The 12,109-nt window shown below is 38.7% G+C and overlaps 1 protein-coding gene across 18 annotated transcripts in view; it reads left to right on the forward strand.

Moving 5' to 3' along the window:
- PLCB4 (phospholipase C beta 4) overlaps window positions 1-12,109 on the forward strand; it is a 216,958-nt gene that overhangs the window by 88,166 nt on the left and 116,683 nt on the right. Inside the window, exon 1 of one of the 18 annotated variants that reach the window (XM_074817211.1) lies at window positions 11,907-11,925. The exons of the other annotated variants lie outside the window; for them this stretch is intronic. The gene's annotated coding sequence lies outside the window, so the exon portion shown is untranslated. Of the gene's footprint in view, window positions 1-11,906; window positions 11,926-12,109 lie in introns of those variants that run through there. 18 annotated transcript variants of the gene reach the window in all.

Raw genomic sequence — 12,109 nt, forward strand, 5'->3', positions numbered from 1 at the left:
TAGAGAATTTATTTTTTGAGAAACAAAGTGGCAAAGCACCTCTGAGCTCATATCCTTTTATGTCTGAGTTCAGCAGAAAAGGAATTATTCTTTCCCCCAGGCCAGTTTCTAAATTCCTGAAATGCAAAGCTTGCACAGCCAGAGAATGGCCTACTCTTGTACAAACCAACTGACAGTTTCTCCTGAAAATCAGGACAAGTTAATACATTCCACATGTTCTCTGCCCCAGTTTTTCAAATTGATTATTTTGAAAAGCTAAGTAAGCCTATCTTTATTTTGCAGGAAATGTTTGGTGCCATTAGGCAGCAATGCTGTTGAAAAGAACAAAGCTGGAACAGCTTTTGATAATGTCCTCTGAGAAATGGCCAATTGCTATACAAGTGATACGAACAGGACTGTTTGTTCTCACTGGGTGCTGAACACTTGAAAATTCACGCACGTCACTCATGAGCCTAAAAAGGAGTGAAATTCTTTTGAAGCCTTAAATATTGAGCCATTTTGAAAATCCGTCCCTGTATGTGTAATACAAACACATGCTATATAACTGTTTTACAATAATGCAGTTATAAGCGTCTGACCATTACCCAGAGGGCTGAAGCTTTTCTGTTATTACTTGACTTGAAAAAGGGGGAAAATCTGTTATAAGATTATGTCCCATGAAGTAATACAGTCTTTTTGCAGGTCTGGGTTTAGCGGGTTAGCGAGTTTCATACTTTGATAGCGGGAGTTACCTTGGTGTGGGAGGTGAAGCCTGGGTGAAACACTTACAGGCTGCAGTCTTGTTCTTGTTATTTCCTGTGAGAGTTTAAGGTTTAATGAAATGTTCTGTAACCCATAACAGTGTTGAAGCACCTTTGTGTGTGTTAAATTGACAGAGGAAGAGCAGAGTAGAAGAAAGTTATGGAGAAAGAATATTGTTCCATATGTTTTTAAGCATATTCCTTCAAGAGAAAAATTTTTCACATCTACTGAGTCATGCAGATGGTTGCATAACTGACGTTTTATGTGCAAGTATCCTCCCATCCACTTAAATTTCTCCCTTCAGACAATGCCTTTTGCCTCGGTTCTGTTACGAGCATACCATGTTTGGCTATGTTTTGGTATGCTGAGTTTGCTTGACCAAACACAAAGTTTACTTAACCAAATATAAAGTAATAGCCTGACAAATACAGAGATGGGAATCACTAAGCTCGCAGCAGAGCATACCATCTTTTTAATATTGCTGTTTTTTTGATACTTTGCTGTAAAAAAAACCCCAAAACAGTCAGCTGTCTGTTTCCACCTCCTTATCTTCTCCTGACCCGTCATCTTTTCTCTTCTCTTTGCCCATCGTGGCAGTGGCTTTGGCAATGGCAGAGCCTTTTGTAGGTACTGACCTCCACACCTCTGCCGGTGGAATGTTTGCTACTGGGAGGCACCACACCTGTTGGGAACAACTGATCTTGGAGAGAAAAAGAAGAGGGGGAACCTTATAAGAGGCCACATTTAACAAATCCTTCAGTGCTTCTTGTTTTTAAAAACTGTTTTCCCTTTCTCCCAAGAATCAAAAGGGAGTTCATTTTGTACAGTAACCTCACAAAACTGGTATGGAAAGGCAGATGCATAAAGAACAAACTAATAAAAAACATCAGACCTTCTGCCTTAAACTGTAGCCATGTCAGACCTTGGTTGGCAGGAATAAAGAGGGGCTCTAATTGTATAGGAGTGAGAGCTAGAACTTCCTAGTGTTTGATGTCTCGCACGGACAGTCTGCAGTATGAGACTCATGATTCCAGTTTTTGACTTCAGAGCCATGAATGTTGTGCCCTTCAAGTCCAGCATTTATACGTAGACGTGGACATTTGTAAGTGCACACTCTGCAAATAGCTGCATGACTGACTACTTGTTTACCCTCAGCATGAATGTCTGCATGCAGAGTTTTGCAGGTGCAGCCAACACGCAAACATTTTTCCCACGCTCTTCAGCCATCCCATCATTTTAGAACAGGGCCCTCTAAATGGATGTCTGATACTCTTGAGTTTTTCAATCAACTTCTGCTATGCCACCATAATACTGTTTGTTTGCTGGAGGAGTTTTCACTTTTAGGATCAAGTAATTCACCTAGTCCAAGATTTTCATATTGCCTACATCACAAAGAATACCAAAACCTAAAAAGTTACCAGTTCTTTACATACTCTTAAGAAAGAAGCATTTTTAATTAAGTATTGTTTGATTTGTGTTTTGATGTAGTAGCATAAAAAACCCTGATGTGTCTATGTTCTCCAGTTTATAAAAATGAGCGTTTTGCTTTTGCATGGGAAAAAAAACCCCTGAAATTAGTAAAAAAAGTTACCTTTTATAATTTGTTCCATGTTAAGAGCCTTGATGGTGCTATAAAGTATGCAGAATGAATGGTCTCTGACTCTTCCAGTTTGTACTCAGTAAGGCGGTCAAAGTGGTATTGAGTCAATGATGTCCTTTCTGCATAGAGAATCATCCAAGTTTGACAAAGTTCGAGACTTTAAAAGACTTTTCCTTGTATACTCAGTGTTTTACACCTAAATTCTCCAAAGATTTTGAAGCAGTGATTATGCTACAACTTCTCCCTCTCTTACTTTGTCCTCATAGTGGTAATATTGAGGTAGGAATATGTTAACTCTCTATTTCTGCTGTAGAACTGCACCATAAGCAGGGTTGCCTGGGGTGGCACAGGACCTGCAGTCGATTTGGAAATTGAATCAGGGTTTGAACTGAATCTTGGTAGGCATTGCCTGTGAGAGGAGCCTTCCTGCCTGATAAACAAGTTTTAAATGGCTCATGAACAGTTAAAGATGAAGCAGAGAGGGGGACAGAAATTGGGATAAATAGAGGAGTCAGAATTTGAAGGACACGAGCAACTCGTATTTGGAAAAAGGAGACAAGGGATGGGGAAAGTATGATGATAAAGGAGAAAAAAAGAGATGGGTATGAGAGTTTGGAAAGGAGGCAAAGTGGCTTGAATACCAGCAGAGGAACTCAGCAATCCAGCAAAACTGTCTGTGAAGAGCTGGGGGATGAGAGAGCAAGCAGAAGAGGGAGATGTTTTGGGGGGCTGTGCAGAAGGTGCAGAGAGGGGGTTATACATACAGAGCTTGGGAAGAGGAGAGCTGCCTTACCTAGTGATGTTTGATAATGGTGAGTGAAAAATAGTTTCCGTCGGTTTGGAATTGTGATTTATCATAGATGAGTCCCAGCAGTTAAGCCAGTACATTCTTCTGTGCCCCTGTTATTGTTGCTCTAGAGAATTGCTGCCTTCCTCCTAGGGACTGTGAGGTGTGGCTGCAACTGTTGTCAGAAAGATCTGCAGAAGATCAAGGGCAAAAAAAGCTCACATATAACCTTCATTTAGCTTCAACTTTGCTATTTCTGTTTCAGTCCTAAAAATATGGCTTCCGTGTCCAAAGCTTGTCTGTTTCCTTTTCAGCTATTCTCAGTTAAAGTTACTGGGTAGTATCTGTAAACTTCATCTTGCCTGAAGTGCTGTACTAGATTTATCAGTGTACCTCATGCAGATAATTTGAAACCTTAAAAACTAGTAGAAATATATCGCTTTTTTTCCCCCTTTTACAATGAAAGTTTTTTATTTCTTTAAAATCCATGTGTAGACTTCTCTTTTTTGAAGTCTATGGGAAAACAGTGAAGAAAACAGCAGGGCCACATGAGGGAATTCCATATTTATTTTTGGCATTTAATTTCCATGAAGAGGAGGATCCTGTTGACGCAGAACATTTCTTTCTTGTTTTCCAACTTGCAAATGTTGTGGAAGCATTAAAAGTTAGTTCCTTGTTGTCAAGATTCCAAAATAGATGTTTGCGTAGTAGATTAGATGTAATATTTGTGTAACTTTGAAAACAGCTTTTGGGCTGGTGTTTCATAAGCAGGATGTGAAGCTGTATCATCATCATTCACTTCTCAAATGTATGTTGCATATGCACAATAGATCAGTTTATAGACAGATAATATATCACAGTGATTGGAGAGCCATGTGCAGATCATTAGTAGTATAAAAACAGAGGTACTTGTAATTACAAGTGTTCTCCTTCTTTATGTAAAATATGGTTTGTAGTAGATAAGGTCTCATGCTTGACTTACTGTGATTTTACCACTGCAAACCTCAGAGGAGATTGCCTAAAACTGGAGAATTAGAGTTTAGGAAGATAAAACATCATATACAGGAAAGGTAATTGTTGTATTTCAAAATAAAACCCTCACCTGCACCATCTGAAAATCTGTAGAGATATAATTTACCACCTGTAGGAAATGACTCCAAAATATTCAATTCTCAGAGGAAACTGACTGAAGAAATGTTTTGGCTTCAACCTCCCATTTCTTTTAAAAGAAGATATCACAGCAACCAATAAGCTGTAAGAGGCCCCTTGGATTGCAGGGTCACTTTCTTCTTTTCCAGTTGGTGGTTAGGTTAACAAAGTTGAACAAAGAGGTGGTGGGAGAGGGGAGGAGGGGTGTTAAAATGTGCTGTCCTTTTGGATACGAAACTTGGGGGGCAGATCTGTTCTGAGCTGGGTCAGCACAGTGCCTACCAAACCCCAACAGTACCCAGGACTTTGCAGTTAAAACGCTGTCTGGGAGACTCCTGCTGTGTTGAGGAGCGATGGAGAAGTGAGGATCAGATCTTACCAGGCCTCTAATTTGGTGTGAGGCCCAGTTGCCAGCACTGCGAGCTAGAAGCACAGGTCTGCATACACACTGGTGATTGATTTCTTCCAGCTCCACCTGCCGGAGATGCTGTTTGCCATTGGAATATAAATGGTCCCTGAAAATGAGGTTGTCATGGCCAAGCACTACTTGGTACCTGATAATTCTGAATTACTGGGCTAGGCGTTAGTGTTCCTTAATAGAGAAGTCTGTGGTATTTCCAAGGGCTGTCACAGCATCCATAGAACCTGTGTGCTGCTCCACAGCACCTAAAGCAGTTCTCCTGAGTTGAGCTTTGACTGCCCTGGTACTTTTCCTGGTCACAATCCCAAAAATAGTTGGATAAATCTAAGAACACCTATTTTCCTACAGGGAAATTGGAATGAGGGTTGGATTCATTGCTTCTCTTGATCGAGCTTTTGCAGTCCATTTAAATGGGCGTCTGATTAGACTCTTTGTGAGGAAATTACATATTTAACTGTAAAACTGCAGATGTAGCTATTTTCAGAAATCTACCCGCCCATCCTTGTACAGCTAAAAATGGCTTGTCTTGCCTCAGACAGAGGGATGACAAGATGTGCAAGCTAGCTAGCCAGTCTGGCCAGGCTGTCTTGCCCCTTAAAGATTATACTGCTGGAATTCTTTTAAATACTGTTCCACACAGAGTCCATGCAAATTAGCTAATTACCAGCCTCTGCTCAGGCTTCCATGAGTGCTGAATAGTGGAACAGAATGATTTAATTTCTCTAACATATTCTCTTGGCAGTTTTGCATGCAGAATATGTTGCTCTAAAGTATCCCTTGATACTAGATCCTTGGCAGTGTTCCAAAAGGAGTTCAAGTTAAAAACCATTCAGCGTAATTCAAGGGTTGGTAAACCTAGATTTGTCACCTTCCCTGCGTCATGTAATTTTACTGTCTGTAATGCGGGCTTTCCTCTTCTCTCACAGAAGTAAAGTCTTACGTAAGTGTTTAAACTGTGAATCAGGGAGTAGAGCTGGCACTGGTTATGCCTGTGATACTCTCTTGGGAGAGTAATTAAACTGGGGTGAAGTGATCATATGAATCTTAATTTTTGCAAATTCATTACATTAAAAAAAAAGACTATATCGAGTTCTTAGTTACGTTAGTAAATGAGTGTGATTGTCTTCCATTGTGATTTTTGTTTTGCATTGTGCTTACTCTAAAATGCATGCCACTGTCAGAGACAGTAGTAGTGTACTTTAATTTCCCATTGAAATTCTTGTGAAATAATTCGATGTAGGGTACAGGAACATTTTGACTGGCTGAGTGTAAATTATTTAAATCACAAGAAGTTTTGGGATGTGGCCAGATTTAAGCTAACAGGAAAAGGAATTTGGTCAGGAGGTTCTGTTTCTCCTCAGTTGTTGGGTCCGAATCCTAGAAACAGTCTCAGTATGTGTTAACTCATTAATTTTACTGCAACTATCAAATAAATGTAAATATAGGCATAAACACAGGCGAGTATTAGCCAGCTAGTTCTATTAATTGAATCATTCTGTCATTGAAGGTTTCTTTAATAGTAGCTGCATTCTTTAGCTGTCTAGATACCCTTTTTTTTTAAAAAAAAAAAAAAAAAAGTATGCCTTAAGCCTTGGGCAGGAATTAGCGTCTACACATTATTTATAAGAAGCCTTGGCAATCAAGAGGAAGTTGTAGATCAACTAACTATACGTTGTTGGTTGCCTGCCTGTTGTCTTACTACAGTGTTTCAATGACCAGAGATATCACAATTTCAGATTGAGAAAAATGATTTAATTTTCATTGTTTAATAGTTAAACAGTAGTGTTCTCTCCCTATAAAATGGTAAACATAGAACAAAAGTATGTATTGGAAGTTCAGAAGATGAGTGTATCGTATGTGTTTCTTTGCTTGGTAGAGCTTCCCTTTGTTGCGTCTTTCAAAAAATTATGGATTAAGGCCCCATTTCAATTTATTTCAGTAGCATCAATCTCATAAATACCAGCATAAGCATAATACCCCACCCCCAAGACACAGAGCAGTTGCTAAGTGCAACTGGCCGTAATATGTGTAGTTAACCCTTTGTAAGTATTTGTCGATCATAGTATTGACGTCATAGTTGGACCTTGCCAATCCCATTTTTGTTTAGATGGGACTACATGTAGATCTGTCTCGAAAAGCTCATGTGTTCTAATTCTTCCTTAATTCCTTTCATCCTTTTAATCCGGGCTGAAGCTGGATTGAAAATTTTAGGTGGTAAATCTCATGCAAGTACTATAATTTATTTCAGTGATCTAAACATAATAATAAGGATTGTGTGGAAAAGTGCTTTTGTCCCTAGTTTGTTTTCTATTCTAAACAGCTAAAAGCAGCAGTCTGGCACTAAGCTAAAATTAAGTGTATTTTGCAGCCCTTAAAGAATTGTATTCCTATTTTTTGGGCATCCTTATTTTTATAATACCTAATTTCATTTCAAAATTGTGTAAACTGGAAACCATGTAGCAAAACCACGAGTTTTCTTTCAAATTTGTAATGTCTTACTCTTTAAGCAAAATATTCCCACCCACTTGCATAAGCTGGGATGCTGGCCTTTCAGGATCACTTCTGTCCACTGGCCTAGCACGTGCTGCTGTCTTAGGTGTCACAGCATGTGTGTTTTGTCATTTCTGACAGAGCCTGCGCATCTGAATTCCTGATTATAGGTCATACTGGAAATCAGTATTTTTAATTACCGCTTGTATTTCAGGGGGAAAAAAAAAAATCATTTAAAGCACTGTGAACTTGCCAGAATTTTTAAATTAATATCTACTGCTGAGTTTTCAAAGAGCCTGAAGGGACCGTAACTTCTGTAGGTGTCTTCAAGAGATTGAGGCAGAGCTTAATGCAAGTCCAGTACTAAAGCTAACAATCATGCCTGGTTTGGTTTTTTGGTTTTGTTATGGATTGGGGTTTTTTATTATAGTCCTCCCCATGACATTTGATTGAATGGTAATTACTGGAGTTTGTGTGCTTTCTAATTGATTATGGTAACAAAATTCTAGGAAGGATTTGTTGGAGTACCCAGTATTGGGCGCAGTACCTCAGAGGCAGTGTGGTCCCTGGACAGAGAGTTGAAAGGAGAGAGATGGTCTGGTTAGAGTATGAGAAAAGAGGAAAGATTGCATGAACTGGGATTGTTTAGCCTAGAAACAATAAAGTCCTTCATATTCAAATTGCCAGTTGGATTTTTGATTGCATCCAGTCATCAATTAGAAGAACTGATAGCAGCTTATCTGTGTCCAATGCTACTTTTTGTCTTTTGACATTGACAATGCTTGTGCAGTGCTCTGAGATTGCGAAGGGACAATACCTGTTGAGTAGCAGTAAACATTCTTTAAGCAGCTATGTGTTCATTGTCTCTCTTCAGTCTCTTACCCATCTACAGCGTGACTCGTGTGGAGGGCAGCACTGCCCGGCAATGCCTCTATTCAGAAATGGCTTTTAGATGGAAACCGAGAAACTTCATCGCCTCAAGAGTTTGTTTCAAATTTGTTATTCAAAAATGTGTGTAATTGAAAACAAAAAATGCCAGCCATTCTAAAAGCGAGGTAGTTATTAGCCATTAGATATTATCTTGTAAGTATTGTACCACCTTGTTTTGTCCTTTTTTCTTTTTTAAGGTTTCCCTTCCTTAACCCTTGCCTCATAACTGTTTGTTCCCTCAGTGGCTATTAGATGCAAAACTGCACCGATCTGTTGGATATCGGCTTTACACTTACTTTACTAATGTCCGTTGCTGCCACTTGTTGCAAACGTAGTGCATGGGAGAGCAAGTGATGATTGGTTACTCTGCACCAAAATTGATGTTCTCACTTATCACCCGGAGACATCCTGTTTGTTACGTTGTGCAGCAGACATCTGGCGTATCTTTGCAAGCTCATACAGACCATGTCCGGTTTTGGTACCTCCCTCCGTGCTGTGAAGTAGGTTGCAGGTTGCCAGACTTGTCCAGATATCTATTGTACTTTGGGACGGAGCCAGTGGGATCTGCAGGTCTTTCCTGCAGATGCATGAACAAATCTCCCATGGGAATGTTTTTCTCTTCCATCAGCCATCTGGAGCTCTTATAGGCAGACTTGATGAATTTAATCAGGCAGGTAAAAATACCTGTGCTTCCGTGAGCAGTATGGATGTGTATTTCCAGCATGCTACTTGCTGATTGCCTGCCTGTCTCCCAGCAAAGGTCTGGCCTATGTCTGGAGCTCCAAAGGATCATTCATTTTTGGATGCTAAGCTCTGGGAAGATGCCAGCACTCTACAGCAAAAGCACAGATATGAATTCACTCCAGTATCCTACCCTGAGTACTTAAGAGCATTATGAGGCATTGTCTGCTGTGTTTCTCTGCTTTCTCCAGGACGCTTCCAAGTTTCCATCTGATTTTTTTAATTATTGTTATTATTATTGTTGTCTTTGTAAGTTGTGACGTCAGTTTTTCCGTAAAGTGAAAACCAGGGTATAAGGCAGATGAAGCTGCCTGTCCTAAACGCTGTGTGGACTGAGCATGTTGTCAGCTTTCTCTCTCATTAGTCATCCTTAACATTAGGTCATTTTATCAGTTGAATAACTTTTAGGCAGATTACAGTCTCTGAAACTGATAGTTGGAAAATTGATCTTTGGTTAACCACGGGCTTTAAATACTTGAGAGGTTTCTGCAAAGAGAAAGGAAAAATTCATGTACTGTGGTGTCTAGGGTAAGAAATGTGGAAGTCTTTGAAGTGAGGATTATTTAAACTAGGAAAAACTTCTCCAGGGTAAAGGATGGTGAAGCACTTGAATAGGTTGCCTGCACACCCTTCAGAATGGAATGGGTTTGGCCCTTCCAGGGGCTGGATAATGGAGTAGATGACTTTTCTGAGTGTCCTCCAGTACAAGCACTTCATGCTTTTTATTGTTGCTGGTTTGGGTTTGTTTGGGGGTTGTTTGGAAGGAAGTGGAATTCTGGTGAAAACTTCCTTCTAAAGACACATTCAAAAGATGTGCCTTTCCATCAATCAAGTAGTGAGAATGTGGTGGCTTTCTATCTGAAAAGATGCACACACCTTTGAAAAACATCTTTTATGAAGCTAATGTCATTATTTAATTTAACAAAAAATGGTGTAGTTATTATACATTGACATTCAGAGATCTGCAAAACTGCCTGAAATCAGGTATTTACTGACTTACTGTGATTTAGTGTGCCAATCCTTTACTAAAACTAACAGCTGTGTTCCTTTGCCCAAGACTTGCAATCTTCTAAATCCTTTAGGAACAATTAAATTTTGCACAAAAATTGTAATATGGTTAACTAGCAAAATAATGAGGTATCTTAAAACAGTCTCTGTGCATTGAATAATGCAAGTTTTATATATATATATATATATTTTAATATATATGTATGCTTGTTTATATATACAATCTTATAATCTGCTGTTAAGACACAGACCATTTCAAACATGGTTGGCAGCACATCAGAAGATTTATCTTCCTGATCACTTTGGACCTTTTAGTTACTAAATGTTGAATTTAGAAAAGCTTACTCATTTTATAGAGAGAAATAATTTGAACTAAAGCTACCCAAAAGCTAAGATCTTATCTAGCAGAAGCTGTACTTGTTATTTTTTCCAAGTATGTAGAGGACAGCAAGAGTTTATGCTGAAAAAAAATCAGATTAAAATGAAGCTAGTGTTTATTCTTCATAATTGCAGTTCACCGCTAGTCACATCTTTTGCAGCTGACGCTCACTTTGATATGGTATTTTACTTGATGGCATCTTCATATTGATTTTTATCTGTCCTTTTAAGTCTGCCCAATCTATTTGTATTGTTCCTGCTATGTTAAGGGATCACTGCAAATAGGACTAGAGAACTTGCTACCTTTAATATGACTGAAGCCGTATTTTCAAGCAATGACCGTTCTGGTAAAGCACTCACAGTAAGAGTATCTAATAAAAATGATTTAATATAGAGGGAATTACAGAGCTAAGCAAAAGTTTAAGTCTCACTATAAATTACAGATTCCTCTGGGCATTTAGACTGTGAATATTTGGAATGTATCTTGGGAAAATGGTTTTGGATCCAAACATATTTGAAGTATGGAATAAGAATGAATGAGAAACCTGCAAATTAACATGAAAATACTGCAGATCCAACACGATGACATTATGAATTTTACTTTGGCTCAACTATTAGAAATGACGATTTTGCTAGCTATGATTGAAGAGTACCAAAATGAAGCAGAAGCAGGGTGCTTATTTAATCTTTAACTTGTATGATAATGGAAATCTGTTAGATATTTCTGTGGGGATAATTCTCAAAATAGATTAGGATAAATCCTATGATGACAGGAACCAAAAATGTATGCTTTATATTTGGAAAGAGCTTCCAGGCTGTCCTAGAAGACTTTGGTAGGTACTGTGGCAGTGTGTGGCATTCAGAAAGTTGACCATCTGAACAAGTCAAAAATCATAAGAAAACTATTAGTAAGCATTTGTGATGTTCAGAGGAGTGGACTGGGAGATCCAGGTAGAATTCTGAGCCCAGGAAGAAAATGGCAATGTCCCTAGCAGGGGAACCAAACTTTCAGGGGCCTAGCTGTGCTTTGATGTGGTTTTGACTTCATTCGTTACTTGGACCAGATTTACAAGCATACTTAAACGTGTAGTAGCACAAGTAATGACTCACTGGAGTTTGCAGAAGGGTGTGAGTTAGCTGAGTCTCAGAGGTGGTTCTGGCCATTTCATTAAACTTTTTATTATTACTATTATATCCCTGTGCTCCCCTGGAAGTGTAGTCCGTGATCTTCAAACCTGTTGATCAAGTAGCTGTATACATCTATATGAGCAGACTTCTCCCAACTGGCTATTTGGGTACGTATAGGTGCTTAACTGAAAGCACAAATGCAGTACTTGTGCAATGTCAGATTAGGTGTTCTGGTGAAAACAGACCCTCTGGTATATAAAATTAATAGCATTGTGCGTCTGGAAGATGATAAATAAAACTATTCTCTTATATATCTCTGTTTGCTGTCATTCACAGCCGCCTTCTTGAATGTGAGAGGGGTGTGCTTTTCTGGGGAGCTTTCCGACCATCTGATGAGCAATGCTGTATATAGTCAAGTTTACTACTGTACTAGAATTCTATTTTTAAATCCTGAAGAGATTTAAAGAGGAATTTTTCCCTTCTACCTCTTCATCTTCTTCTGTTTTTTTCGAAGTAAGAGTTGAATATATGTACAATATGATGGAAATTAAGGTAAAAAAATCAAATGGTGCTTTTTAAAATTTAAGATCATTGATTCCTCTTGCTGTATCCATAAATTTTAACTTTGAGAAGCTATTAAGTATATGTCAGCATATCTTAAAAAAATAAGATTAGCAGTCTGTGAAAAAGGTAAAATTGTACTATTTATTATAGGATTTGGGTGGAGAATATGTGT

Source organism: Strix aluco, chromosome 3 (genome assembly GCF_031877795.1).
Source record: "Strix aluco isolate bStrAlu1 chromosome 3, bStrAlu1.hap1, whole genome shotgun sequence".
NCBI lineage: Eukaryota > Metazoa > Chordata > Aves > Strigiformes > Strigidae > Strix > Strix aluco.